We start from the raw sequence: 15,369 nt of genomic DNA, 5'->3' as shown, positions 1-15,369 counted from the left end.
ATGGAAGAAATCCCTTTGTTACTACCCTTCAACAATAATATATGCACATGCTCTATATTGAGGAAAAGATGGCTCAAATATACAGTATTGCCAAGCATTCGAGCATTGTGACTTAGACCCTCCCAAAATAATGAAACTAACTTAAAAAAAGATATATTATACATTTTGGATTCTTTTGATTTGCCTTCTGCTATTTTAACCACTCAAGTACACTTAGGTTACATTTTCAAGCTTTTCTCTGCAACCACAAGGGCTAGAAAGTTACTTTTCTAAAAAAATGAGTTGTTCATGTAAATATATGAGCTGGATAAAGAATGTGAAACTCGTGATAAAAATAATGAGAATCGACAACACTGAAGATATGAAATCTGAACATGGGAGGCCTGTGGTAATTCTTAGCTCTGGAACGAATGAGTTTCTTAGTCTAGGTTGGTTTTGTCATAAATCATCCTCTCTTGGTCCACAATTTCCTGGTTCCAATGGAATGTAGCTATTGTGTGAGATTGTGATGGGAAAGGCCGTCTCTTAGGTAGATGGGGAAATCCCATGGAGACCTTTGAATAGCAGGATAGAAGACTTGACTTCAAAGGGGAGCCAGTGCAGAGAGAGAAACACTGGAGTGGTATGCTCAAAGCAATCTGTGTTGCTCTATAGACTGGCTACTGTGTATTCTACCAGTTGGAGATTCTTTAGGACAAGATGTTTCCTGTCTATGTATGAGTTGCAATAATCAAGCTGAGAGTGGATCACTGTGCCTAGGTTTAGTACCCTCTAATTGCCAGCTGTAGTCTCAATTGGGTGTCTTTTCTTCCTATGGCTATTTGAGTATCCAATAGTAGTGAGGGGTCCAAAAGAATGCCAAGGAAGCAGTCAAATTTATCAAAATGAGGGCAGGTAGTGGGGAATATTATAGAGGAGGTAGCTTCTCCTGAACACTGGGGTTTGATTATACAAGAGAAGGATTATAGTTTTTTTAAAAATGCTATTATGTTTATCAGTTAGAAACGGGTCCCAATTGAATTATCCAATCTACCCAGTGGATAACTTGTAACTATTAAAATATTGTTAGTTCTTCAGAGCCTAGTTTAAAATTTTTTGATGTTCTTGCTGATTGATTTTTTTTTCTTAGTCTTTCAAATAATAGTGCAGTTTGTGGATAAACAAGGTTTTCTATTTCCCATCTATGGAAAGTAATATTCCAGTAATAGCCGGATATATTTTTAATGCAAATTCTCTCTTTTGCTGCCCACTCATCATGTCAGTGAACGTGAAAGGCTCAATGCCACCTTTCCATTTAAACACCCGTAACTGGTTAACAACTGAAGTTTTATTTCTGCAATGAAGATTTTGTCTCAAAAGAAAGGCTAAATATAAGGAGCAAGTTTTTTCGAAGTGACTTGTGATTTTGGCTGCCTCCATTTTTGGTTGCCATTTAGACACCTTAAAGGGGCCTGATTTTCAGAGAATGCTAAGCATCCACGTCTTAAAATCAGGTTCCTGGAAAGTGTTTCAAGTTGCATACCAAAAATCACAAGTAAGGCATTTTTAGAGAACTTCAAACCCACAATTTCTACATAAGAGTCTCTCTAAACTAGTGTTCAAACCTGGCAACAGCCAAAAAGTTTTGACCTGGACAATGCTCCTTCAAGAGCCATTTAATCTCCTCTCTTTAAGGGAGAGAGAGAAAGCAGATCGAGTTCACTGGTCCACACATACCCATCATCATAAAAAGAGGCCTGGGAGAAGCTGTGATCTCTGCCCAAAGAAATGCTACAGAGACAGAGCGAGTTCCTCAGACCTTATGCTGCGGGTAAACAGATACACACAGTTACAAAATCCCCTTTTTATTTTTATTCTTGTTCATAGCAATATATCTCACATTAGAGTCAAGTGCAAGAACTAATTTGAAGTGGATTATCTTAAAAGGTCAGCTCCTCGGTGCATGTTTGTATTGTATTTCAGCTGGTGGAAGACTTACGGTAAGAAAAGGTCCACAGCCTAAGGAAAGCCTTTTAAGTGTGAACTTAGCCAAAGAGACTAGGGTGAGTTATTAATATCCATTCACATTCAGTCAGCTAATTTGGCAAGCCAAGATACTAAAGAAGTTACAAGAGAGCTTAGTTTGCCTCAGGTGACCTTTCAGATTTGCAGAATCTAACAAGACAGACATTCAAGGAACTCATAATCATTTCAACTGTCAACAAATACTCATTAAGCTATCTGTGCTTCATTAATATGAACTACTGAACCTTCAGCTGATGACAATCTCGATGGTATCTTGCAAGCTTAGACATAATTTGTCTGCACAACAGCAACAAAACTGATTTAATATAAACAACTTTGAACAGCTAGGTTCTGGTGCTCGCTGCTTAGAAACCAGTCAGAAGAAATAATAATGCAAAACACTTTTTGATTATGAGCTTATTTCCTTGTATAACTAAACTGTCAAATTACTGCTGCCAGCTATAATTGGATCTAGCCCTTCTAATTGTTTCAGCTTGTCTGTGCTGGTGTCCCCACTGTCAAGTTCATATTGACAAGCAGATAGTATTTTTTTTAAAGCTGACAGTTAAAAAAAAAGTGGTCCAAAGAATATTAATATGCTGTATTTCCTTTTTTAAAAGTCAAAGAAAGGTGCTATTTTTTTAAACTCTTGAGAGACAAAATACCTTTTTTTTCTTACCAACCTTCAGAGAAAAACAGGTCAGTTCATCTCACCTATATACAGTTGATCTTCCACCTCGAAGAATTTTAGAGTCAAACTCTTATGCAGGTGTTCAGCAGCATTTCCAAACTTTATGTATAACTGAAACCAAAACAGTGCACTGAGCTGGGTCCAAACATAAATATACTGGTGGGAATTTGTGGGAGCAACCAACCACTTCAATTCGTATCTGATTTCCAACATGCTAATAAATAGCAATAATCGTTCTGTCTTACATGTATACATCTTTCATCACAAAGAATTAAATTGGTTTTCAAACATAGCAAACACATACTTTGCACAGGCATCATTTCAGCCACTAGTGGAATACAGCAGCTGTTTAATAATGCAAATTTATAATAGAAAATGAAGAAGAAATTATCCAATTGAAACTGGAGGACAAATTTAGATACGCAGAATATAATTATTCAATTTAAAATCTGGCCAGGACACCGGAATTAAAGGTCTTGGACCTCTTAAAAAGTGACATGAGATCTTCAGCAACCAGGTCAGGAGATTTATTTTACAACTTATGCAAAATCAGGCTTCTCTTGCAACACAGTAACTGTTAACACCATGTTGGGCATTTGTTCAGCCCCGAATCAGAAGGAAGACTGACACAGAATGGATTACCAACATCATTGTTTGGCCACCTTAAGTGATTCTTGGAGGTTTGTGGTTCAAGTTCCGATTTGGCCCGGATTCTGAGATCCGACAAGATCGGGCCATCGTCCATTATTATTACCAGTTACTTATAGAGCACCAAAAGTGTGCTATGCGTTCTGCAAATGTTCATGGATCACAACACATGTAATAGGGAAGCCGAATTTGGTTATGTTTCCCTGAACATATGGAACAGACAGTTATTGGTAGTCTGACTGGCTATTTTTTAGATTCTCCAGTAACAGGACAAATGTTAAAATTAATTTTAATATGTGAATTTAGAGTGAACAGATCTGTGCAAAACCAGGAACAAAGAATGTTCCTGTGTTTGGTGTTTTCAGTGTAATAGCTGATTCTCCATCAATCTTGATACTTTACAGATAATACTAGTGCCCTTTTCAGACTTCTTAGGTTATTGCTGTGACTCTTAGTAAAAGGAATCTGCCACGTGGCCAGCTGTGGGGAAGAAATTGATCTGTAAGGGTACGTCTACACTGCAATAAAAAAAACCCCACAACACTGAGCTTCAGAGCCCAGGTCAGCTGACTCAGGCTTGTAGGGTTTGGGTCTAAAAACTGCAGTATAGATGCTCAGGATGGAGCCTGGGCTCTGAGACCTTCCCCAGTTGCCAGGTTTCAGAGCCCGGGTGCCAGCCCCATTTTATAGCCCTGCAGCCTGAGCTGTGTGAGCCCACATCAGCTGACACTGAAGGGGTCGTGCTGCGGGTCTTTTTATTGTAGTGTAGATATACTCTAAGTCTTGTTTCTTCGCCACAGTGTTTGTTTCTATTTCCTTTATAGACTCTTAACTGAGCTCAGCCTCTATATGCCAAAGAGAGACACAAACATTTTCAATAAAAAAGCAACAGCTCAAAGCTTCTTAATACTCACCAGAGGCCATCTGCGGACACTCAGGAATCAATTCCGCTGAGATGAAAGACTTTAGGGTACAATTTGGAAATGCTCTTAAATGACTTGGGAGCCTAACTCCCATTTTCAAAAGTGACTTAGGAACCTAAATCATTTCGACTTTCCATGAGACTCAGGGTCTTAAGGCCAGGAGCTGTAAAGGTATTTAAGTGCTGCTGCACTTAGGTTACAATGCCTAACTGATTTAGGAGCCTAAATCTAATTTCCAAAAGGGATTTGGGCATTTGGGAGCCAAAATCCCATTGACTGGCAATGGGATTTATGCTAAGTGCCCAAGTCCATTCTGAAAAAGGAACGTGTAAATCCCTTAGGCGCTTTTGAAAATTCTACCTTGTGTAAAACTGTGTGTGTGTACAAGGGCCTGAACCAAAGCCTCAGGTCTGAATTCTGGATCTGGATTTCATATCTAAATTTCATATCTCCAAGGGTCACAAAATTCCAGGATGTAGATACTCCCAAACTTGTCTGTACAAAGTCCAATTCCAAGTCCAGCCTCCCCAGATGTTAAGGTGACCAGATCTGGCCCACTGTACAGACAGGTGTGAGCTGTGGAGCCGTACTTGGATGTGAAATTTTGGTTCAGGCCCATCTCTAGGATTTTGCTAAGGACATTGAGTTTAAACTAAGAGCCCAGCATCACTGGAGGCCGTACCTTTTCTGGAATCTACAAGAAACCTACTGACAGATAGAGAGTTACCAAACACAAGTCCCAAACATGCCATCACAAGGAGCCTAAGGCTTTGATTTAAGAATTTAGCCCAGATCTCAGGCTGCATTGAAGCCACTTCACACCATGCAACAAAGCCAACACAAAGCAGTCCTAACCTGGGTGGCCAGTCATTGAATCTGTACAGAGGAATCCTCTGATACTGGTTAAAAAGTGACATGGACAAAAACGGTAAATTCATCTACACAGGAAACCATTTAACGTTAGCCAGGAGGCTAGATTTAACAAGAAGTGGTTGAAAGGTCAATACATTCAGGAAATATTTTGGGTTGGTTTATAATTTTGTTTCTCTTCACTTTCTTGTTTATAGAATTAATTGGTTTCTCCAGACTAGTACTCAAAAACACTGTTATCTCAGATACAACCCATTTACTACTGAAAAGGACACTTGGGGATATGGCTAAGGCACTCAGAGACAGTGGTGATGGCCATGATAAAGCCACCTGAATGGAATGGGAGAAAACAAAATCGAACAAAAAATACAATATGTAGAAGATCTGTAAAAGCATTTTGATGGAACAGCTTAATATTGTAATTGCTGCTTGCCTTCCTCCTCCTCACTCATGAATGGTGGATGGATTCTGGTTGTCTGGCAATGTAACTACCCTACTCTGAATGCCTCTATTTTTAAATGGATAAATAATATTAGCTTGTTTTGGCAACTGCAGCATGGGTACCAATGGGCTTGTCTTTCTTACTCGCATCTATATGTTTATGGATTTTTATTTGTCATGAAAAGTTCTATATAAGAACTAGGTATTATTTATTTCAAGAAGTTAGAAGGCAAATAAAGTATTTAAAAAATGGAGCTGCCACACTTTTTCAGCATCACTCCATAGAGGAAAATGCATGGGAGTATGGCGATGAGACTGAAAACTAGGATCACAGTATAGAAGAAAAACATATCAGTGATTAAACAGATAGTATCCATACCAGTTAGAAACCTCCTGTGCAAAAGGAGATAGCTGTAACCTAGTCTCATTCTGAAATGTAATTACTTATTTGAAACACTGAAGCGCAGACTTCTGCCAGTCGCAGCTTCATTTCTGACAGGGAGAGAGGAGTGACACGCCCTCCTTTCCACAACTGCACACTCTTTACTCTCAGAACAGAAGAAATCACAAGAAGGAAATTCTTATTGTATAAATATTTCCAAATGTGTTTGATGATAGTGTTATATTATGGGAAATCCTTGGTACAGAGCTGTCTGTCTCACAAGGGGAAATCCCATGAAGTCTTTAGATGGAAGAAATCAAGTAATCATGCACTGCTTACACTGTCCCTATGAAATATGAGATGTCAAATAAGAGTACTCTTGACCATACAGGCTACAATCAGAGAATGAGGTCACGCATCTTTTTTGTAACAATATTTGCTTTTCTGAATAGAAGAATGTTTGCCATTTCCTGTATCTTTTCATCCTATATACTTTACCAAAACCAGTTTAATTAAAGAGAGAGATCTGCTAAAGACTTCAGATCAAATTCACAACAGGCTTCAGAGTGTGCACCTCTACTGAGGCCGGTGGAATTGCAACTCCTTACACCAGTAAATTTGGCTTGATATGTTCATTTTAAATAAAATGAATGTATTTTTTGTTATAGACACATATCAAGCAGAGAGGAACTTAGTGGTTTCTCTTTGCAAGAGTAGTTTTCAAGAGTTTGCACTGCTTAAAGTTCTGGTTTGAAAGATTCAAAACTCAACTCAGCCAAAAACATTAAATTTCATGTGGCTTGGGGTAAAAATCATATGAAACCACAAAGTTCCTTAGGGTTTCCAAGGAAACCCATAAATCGGTGCAGGTTCACCACAGATGTATAAAAGCCTGGTGACCCTTTGGGAATGCAAATATTAATTTCTATTATATTATTCACATCAAGGGCCTGCAGCTTCAGTCCTCTGTACCTCTTGTGTACACACACAAACACACACTTTCTCTTTGCACGTTCATTCACACTTGCACCTGTCCTTTAAAGAGTGTAATAGTGGCACACATGTGCACGTTAGCACCAGGTCCATTTTCTGGGTCAAATGATTTGTAGAAGTATTGCACTAAAAGAAGGACTCACACAAATATTAACAGTACTAGCAGGTTCTTACACCATCTGCAAGCACAAGTATATGCAGGTGCAAATTGATTGTGCACCTCTGGATAGAGACCTTGCTGAAGGTCTCCCCACATATTTGCAATTCATTTTTTCATTAAGAAGCATCAATAAATGCACAGAATAAGTAAGATCAATTGGAGAACAGTTTTGTGAGACAACTATTTTTTCTTTCTAAAAATCATCCTCATTATATAAATTAGAATAGATGAGACAAACGTTACTTGCAGCCTAGAACCACTTGAGCCTTGATTCATCTCTGGTTTGTTCCTTTTTTTAAAAGTCTAGTGATGCGAGAAGCAATCATTCAATGACCAAATTAATCAGCAACAACCTGAAAAACACTGGCAGATTATTGACACACACTCAGCAAACATTCACTAGCACTGAAGAGACAACATCTACCCTGCACACAATCATTAACCCTCACAGGCACAATAGAGCCTGAACCAGAGGAAAGGTTACTCAGGCTGGAATTTCAAAGGGGCCCAAAGGAGTTACCTGACCAGCTCCTATAGACCGTCAGTAGGTGTTGGGCACTTAACTCTCAAACTCCTTAGAAAATCCCATGCTTTGGCCCATCAACAACTTGACTGCAGTTTAAAGCACTTCCTAATCTTCCCAAGCTGCAGAACACACGTATGCAGATCCAGCAAGTTAACATGGGTTTGTGATATATTACGCATCAAACAGGAAAGGGTTAATAATTTCACCTTAATAATTGAAGAAAAATATTTTCAAGATGTTCAATAGGGATCTCAATTACTCTAAAAAGTTAGATAATTAAATGGATAATGGGATTCTTTCTATGGAATTTTTAAACAGCCCTGTAGAAGTTAACAGAGGATCACACTTCTGTAAAAGAGTTTAAAAATTCAATAAAAAGGTTATCACTCACTATTCTTATTATTTATATTGGAGTAGCACCCAAAGGCCTCAATAAAAAGAGGCGCCCTCTTAGGGATGGGCACTGTACAATCTGAGAGCAGAGGGCTTTATCATGAGGGCAAATGGAAATGCTAAAATTTAATTTACTATAGTTAAACATTTGCCAGCTGGTACAACAAACTTTACCACTTATCCATTCTATCTGAAGTATAAGGGGAAACTGACATTTCAGACAACATTATGTATGATGGCAAATGCTTATATTTTTGAATGGTCACCACTGTACCTCCAAAAAGGCATTTGTCACAGCGTTCATGATGTGGCTAGAACTGGGAAGTACCAGAAACTTCGTAAGAGAGCCTGTTCTTGACAGATTTCCAGCATGATGTCTAGAACTAAGAGGCTAGGACAAGTTTCAGATAAGCATGCAAACTGTTTGATGCTTGTCCAAACCAAACCTCGGAACCTTCTGAAGTACACCTGGCTGCTCACAAAAGAGCAGGGGGAGGGTAAACCTGGAGAGTGTGGCACTCTGAACCGAAGCGAGGAATGTGCAGGTATGGGAACACTCGAGAATTGGACAGAAATAACTAAGTCTGAACCTGTAACTTACAGTACAGTCTCCTTTTCTTCTTTCTTTGAATGTCCAACAGTTACTCAGTAAAGTCCCCCCAGTCATGTTAAAAGGTACAATCATCTCCTCCACACTATTAGTATTCCTGCCTCTCACTCCTCCTTATGCTTCACTGTCAGTACTGAACTGTGTTCCTGGTCTGTCACACAAGAGCTATAATGAATAGTCCCATTTCCCCACACCTCTCCCCTCCCAATGGTCCAGTTTGGAACAGTAACAGTCCCTGCGCATTTTAACTTTCCCATCCAAACAAAACACTCAGTTTAACATAGTTTTTAAACAGTCATACAGAATAGGGATATCATTATCCTTTATATAAATAAATACCCATACAAAACATATGGCCTTATTCTTCCACGTCCTTACAAGGGTATGAATTCCAACCACAACCAAGATGAACTCTGAAATTACATGATCAATTTTTGCTGTTGTTCTCAAGCGCACACATTATCTGCTTGCATTACCAAGCATACACCCAACACCTGATAAAGTTCTGGACATTTGTGTTTCTGCAACACTGGAAAAAGTTATGACTTCTAAGAAAAAAATTGCATTGCTGGCCAGAAGGGTGAAAATTCATGATTTCGGCTAACGGAGAGAAATGGGAAATTGGTTTTCACCTAAAATTATTTTGCTATGGCAAAAAACACAGTTGGAAAAAACCAACAGGACGCCTGAAGCCAAAACATTGTTTTTTGGGGCTAGATTCACTCCCTGTTGGCACAGAAAGGGAAAAATTGCAATTCTCTGCACTACATCAAGACCTTCTATGTCAATTATTTTCATCTGAAGCAAGTTCTTAAATATACAAGAATATACGGGGTTATAAAGAAAAGTGTTGCACAGTCTCTGTGCCTTCACTATAAACTTAACTCGAATTATCTGCACTTGAGTTATTTGAATACCAGCAGCCATATTGTGAAATAATACTCAAGCTGCTGTGCCCACACTGACACTACACTCCCTTGTGTGTGACACATCTCATGGTTCTTTGCACTGCAGTAAACTGAGACACTTTATGAATTCTTTCCCAGTGAATTCTGGAAGAACTTGTCTTCCTATCTGGCTACATAGGACTGTGGGAAGGCATTAGAAGACTAGCAGTACTCAAATGGAGCTAGCCTAAGTCCACACTGCAGAGCGGTCATATTAGTAGCTCATGAGTTTTGCTAACTCAAGCTTTAGTCTATCCCTCTCCCCTTCCCCTCCCACCCAACTCGAGTTAAAGCACCACGACACTAAAACCGAGGGCTGTGTGTTGACAAGAGCTAAATTATTATCTGAGTTAACTTTTCTGTGAAGACAAGCCCCAAGAGAGACAAATGGTTCCACAACAATGAAACTCATCTCAATGAGCAGCATAGCATCTCACAGTGTTAACAGAACTGTAATCAACTTTCCAGTGGTGTCAGATTTCTAGAACACTGTGCATCATTAAAAACTGGAAGTCAAAGCCTAGTGAGGAAAATAGAAAGGAGCATAAATGCTGGTAAGTCAAGTGTAAAAGTAGGCAGGACAATATTACAAAAGTAATAAGGCAGGACAAGGAAGAATTTGAAGAGCATCTAGCTAAAGACATAAAAACTAACAGCAAATTTGGCAGGAAGCCTGCTAAACAATCAGAAGAGCCACTGGGTAATCAAGGTGCTAAAGGACCACTCAAGAAAGACAAGGCCATTGCGGAGGAGCTAAATTAATTCTTTGCATCGCTCTTCCCCCACACCTGAGCCATTCTTTTTAAGAGACAAATCTGAGAAATTGTCCCAGATTCATGTGTCAACAGAGGTGGTTTTGGAACAAGTTGATAAATTAAACAGTAATAAGTCACCAGGAACAGATGGCATTCACCCAAGAGTTCCGATGAAACTCAAATACAAAACTGCAGAACTACTAACTGTGGTATGTAACCTATTGCTTAAACCAGCCTCTGTACCAGATGACTGGAGGGGAGCTGATGTAACACCTTTTGTATTTATTTATTTAATTAATTTATTTTTAAAAGGTTTCAGATGTGATCCTGGCGCTTACAGGCCAATAAGCCTAACTTCAGTACCAGGCAAAGGTACTGGCTGAAATTATAGTAAAGAACAGAATGATCAGAAACATAAATGAACACAATATGTTAGTGAAGAGTCAACATGGCTTTTGCAAAGGGAAATCATTGTTCACCAATCTATTACAATTCTTTGAGGGTGTCAACATCCATAAGGACATGGGTGATCCAGTGAAAACACTGTACTTGGACTTTCAGAAAGCCTTTGACAAGCTCCCTCACTAAAGGCTCTTAAGCAAAGTAGGCAGTCATGGCACTGGAGGGAAAGTCCTCTCATGGATCAGTAACTGGTTAAAAGATAGGAAACAAAGGATAGGAATAAATGGTCAGTTTTCAAAATGGAGAGAGGTTAATAGAGGGAACCCCCAAAGGGTCCTCCAAGGGGCCAATGCTGTTCAACATATTCATAAATCATCTGCAAAAGGGGTGAACAGTGAAGTGGCAACATCTGATACAAAATTGCTCAAGCTAGTTAAGTCCAAAGCTGACTGTGAAGAGTTACAGAGGAATCTCACAAAACTAGGTGACTAGGCAACTAAATGGCAGATGAAATTCAATGTTCATAAACGCAAAGTAATGCACATTGAAAAATATAATCCCAACTATACATACAACATGATGTGGTCTAAATTAGTTGTTACCACTCAGTGAAGAGATTTTGGAGTCATCATGAATAGTTCTCTGAAAACACTCACTCAATGTGTAGCAGAAGTCAAAAAATCTAACAGTATGTTAGGAACCCCTTGGAAAGGGATAGATAAAGACACAAGATGTCATAATGCCACTATATAAATCCATGGTATGCCCACACCTTGCATAGTGTGCACAGTCTGGTTGTCCCATCTCAAAAAAAGATATATTAGAATTGGAAAGATCCAAAGGAGGACAACAAAAATGATTTGGGGTACAGAACAGCTTCCATGTGAAGAGAGATTAAAAAAACAGACTATTCAGTTTAGAAGAGAGATTACAAAGGGGGGATATGATAGAGGTCTATAAAATCACAAATGGTGTGGAGAAAGTGAATAAGGAAGTGTTATTTACCCATTCACATAACACAAGAAGCAGGGGTCACCCAATGAAATTAACAGGCAGCAGGTTTAAAACAAATATAAGTAAGTAATTCTTCACACAATGCGCAGTCTGTTGAACTCGTCGTCAGAGACTGCTGTGAAGGCCAAAAGTATAATCAGGTTCAGAAAAGAATGAGAAGTTCATGGAGGATAGGTCTATCATAGGCTATTAGTCAAGATGGTCAGGGACATAACCCCATGCTCTGGGAGTCCCTAAAACTATGACCACCAGAAGCGGGGACTGGATGACTGGGGATAGATCACTCAAAACTATCCTGTATCTGGGCTAGCCATGTTTGTCTGTATCCACAAAAACAACAAGGAGTCCAGTGGCACCTTAAAGACTAACAGATTTATTTGGGCATAAGCTTTCATGGGTAAAAAAACACTTCTTCAGATGCCAAAATTGTCCTGTTATGTTCATTCTCTCTGAAGAATCTGCCTTGGAAGACAGGATACTGGGCTAGATAGACCATTGGTCTGACTCAGTAAGGCCGTTCTTATATAGTTAGGGTTAGATCAGCAGTTTGCCATCTAGCCCATAGCAATGGGCAGCTTGTTCATTTTCTTTGGAGCAGCTTGGGACGGAGATTTTAATTTGGGGTGCCTTGCTATTCTAGAAAGATAGTAAACTGCATACACTTCTCCTGACAAGCTGGCATAACCATATTGCCTTGATGCACTATGGGTGTGTGCTTTCCTTGTGCCCAGGAAGCAGCAGTGAGGTGCATCATTGCACAAAGGTAAGGGCACATTATGTCCCCTTTACTCCATTGCATCAGTGAGCAGCATGGGCCACAATCTGGTCCTTAGTGACTACCCATTCCCCTATTAATCATTCAGGGCCAGATTCTACAAGCCATGCTCAAACTGAGTAGTAATTATTTGCAACTGATCTACCTGGCCACCAATGAATGTGTTTTGGAATCTGGACTTCATATAGTGGAGTCCCTAGAAAAAACAGAAATTAAAGTAGATGCAGATTTAGCCACTCTCTGCTCAAGTTACATAGAGAGGGTAGCGATGGCCAAATCTCAAAATGTTTGGAGGGCATCATTGGGATGAGTCCCAAAAGGTTAAATGATGATGATGACAACATCTTGTACTTCCACGGCAACTTTCATGTGAGTTTTTGAAAACACTCCACAAACAACTACTCCTCACTGCACCACTGTGTAGTAGGGAAATACTATCATCTCAATTTACAGATAGGGAAACTAAAGCACCAATAAGTTAAGTGGTTTACTCAGAGACAGAAGAAATCTGTGGTGTAGCTGGGAAAAGCAGCACATCGCCTGGACTCCTAGAGCTGTGCTTCAGTTCCAAAACCTGTCCCCCCAGCCCTACCCTAACTAAGCCTCTTGGATATAAAAATTAGGACAGGGAGTCTCTCTGAATTTTTAAAGCAGTTTTTCAGACTAAATTTACTTTGGCTATGTTCATGCCCCTCCGGTGTTCACTTTTCATGAATATTCTATTGTGAATGAATTTCCTGGCAGCAATGTTCACAGGAACACAGCTGTAAATATATGACAATATTAGTGGAAATCAAATTTTGAAGTTGTAAACACAAGTATTTACAGAAAAATATTTGCAGTAATTATTCATCTAAGAAGTCTGAATATTGCATGAAGCTGAGATAATTCCTGTTTGCTTGTGCACCGTTTGCAAACAGAGAAGAGGCAACATTTATTGCAAATATGATTTACTACAAATTATTCAGCCAGCTTTACCTAATAGATACCTTCAGGCATGGGCTTTTGTTCAATATGAAATTAAACTGACCACATTCCTGGTGTTTGAAATGCAACATAATCTGAATGCCATCAACATTAAAAATTACCTCATAAAACAAGAATACTGGAAAGTTAAACCGACTGTAAAGAACAGAATATTTAACTGCCAACTGCTTTTTCCACGCTTAGGAAGCCAGTTCACGATGAATTGCATGAGGAATGAGCTGAATGACTACTGACTGCCCTTCTAAGACAACAAGCTTTATTAATATCCCCAACCCATGCCAGCTCCACAGCTAGTCTGTCAAGACCAGCTGCTGGCCCGTGAGATGGAGACAGAAGCTCCAGAATTCCTCCTTCTCCTGAAGCTCACCCACTGACTATGAGGAATATGTGCTGAAGAAGAGGAAGGTAGGGCTGGGAGATGAGATGAAAAAGAAGGGCATTCTTTAATAGACTCCATGCTGGGATTGCCTTGAACGAAAATGCTGTGAGGATGAACAACAAAACCTCAACACCACAAAAGCAGTTTCTATTGGTGCTTGGTTACAATATAAATGTAATTGTTTTTCTAATCCATTTGCTACAATATACAAAACAACAGGAACCAGATGAATCTGGAGAATGCCAATCGGATAGTCAGATGTCACTTCAAAAGTCTATAGAGTTTAATACAATTTTTCTTATCCCACTGTTCGCCTAAGTAGACTATTCTTATGGTGAAAGACATCAAATGGCACCGTTACACATTGTTTTACAGATAGTTTTTTCTTAGTGTGCAGACATTATCTGAAAAAATGCTGCATTTTTGTTAATTTTGTGATGGTGTTTCTTTTTGGAGTAGCTGTGGCAAGCAGCAAGGGAGTTTGCTCTCTGCCTTAAATTCCCTAACTAGAGTCAATTCTTGGGGCAGAGTTGCTCTCTAAGAACTAGGCGCTGGTGTTTTGGCTGAGATTCCTGAAAGAGGGAACTGCCTGCATGCTATTTGACCACCTCTGATCAAGGGCCAGCGTATTCAGGGTAAATAAAACAAATTACACTAAGAAAACACAATCTCTGCCTCACTCTTCCAGTGGGAAACCAACGTAGAAGACCCTGAAATTTGCTACTCTCTGGCAAAGGAACCTATCTTGTAACATTTCTTAGACAGAGGTTAATTATGAAAGAAATAACTTCCTACATCTGTTCCAGCCAAGAATATTCTTGTTGTTCAAAGTATGATGTAGAAATGGATGAAATGGTCCCAACAGTCCCCAAAGATCTACCCACTATACCCTAGTAATTTTTGTGAATGACTGGCAGACAGGACCATTGGATTCTACCTTTGGATCTACTATTAACTTGCTATGGGGCAAATCTCACCCTTTTTCGCTCCTCAAGTGTGATAGGTCCGCAATGTAGTGGGAACAGTGATACAGGGGCTGCCCCAGTGGAAAGCTTATGCTCACACTTGCTGTGGATCAAAGAGCTCTTCTTCTCAATGCTTCTTGCCTCTTAATGCACATTATGATTCAAGGGGACACATCTGGTAGATACAGATCATCTGATCCCCTCCATCCATGCTCCTCCACTCCCCCAGCCCAGTGCAACTAGCAGAGCTAAAGTGGCACAATTTCCTCTCTGGCTCAAGCTGTGCACCGGAAAGAGGAATTGATCCTATGTAACCACCGTTAAGTAATTTCAACTGTATGCCTCAGTTTACCATATATAAAATAGAAACAATACTTACCGAGTTACCAGGCAGTTTGGTGCCTCTTTAATTAATGTTTTTAAACTTCTCAAAGGTGCTCAGGAGATTCCTCAAAAGATGCTTTCGAGCACTAGCTATCTAAATGCAAAGCACGTATTTCCCTA

General features: G+C 39.5%; 1 protein-coding gene across 12 annotated transcripts in view; it reads right to left on the bottom strand.

The window, feature by feature from the left end:
- Window positions 1–15,369, bottom strand: part of ARHGAP24 (Rho GTPase activating protein 24) — a 370,658-nt gene that overhangs the window by 67,210 nt on the left and 288,079 nt on the right. The window contains exon 1 of one of the 12 annotated variants that reach the window (XM_043545069.1): window positions 6,947–6,957. The exons of the other annotated variants lie outside the window; for them this stretch is intronic. The gene's annotated coding sequence lies outside the window, so the exon portion shown is untranslated. Of the gene's footprint in view, window positions 1–6,946; window positions 6,958–15,369 lie in introns of those variants that run through there. 12 annotated transcript variants of the gene reach the window in all.

Source organism: Chelonia mydas, chromosome 4 (genome assembly GCF_015237465.2).
Source record: "Chelonia mydas isolate rCheMyd1 chromosome 4, rCheMyd1.pri.v2, whole genome shotgun sequence".
Taxonomy (NCBI): domain Eukaryota; kingdom Metazoa; phylum Chordata; order Testudines; family Cheloniidae; genus Chelonia; species Chelonia mydas.
The sequence above is the reverse complement of the archived record's forward strand: the minus strand, read 5'-3'. Positions and strand labels throughout refer to the sequence as shown.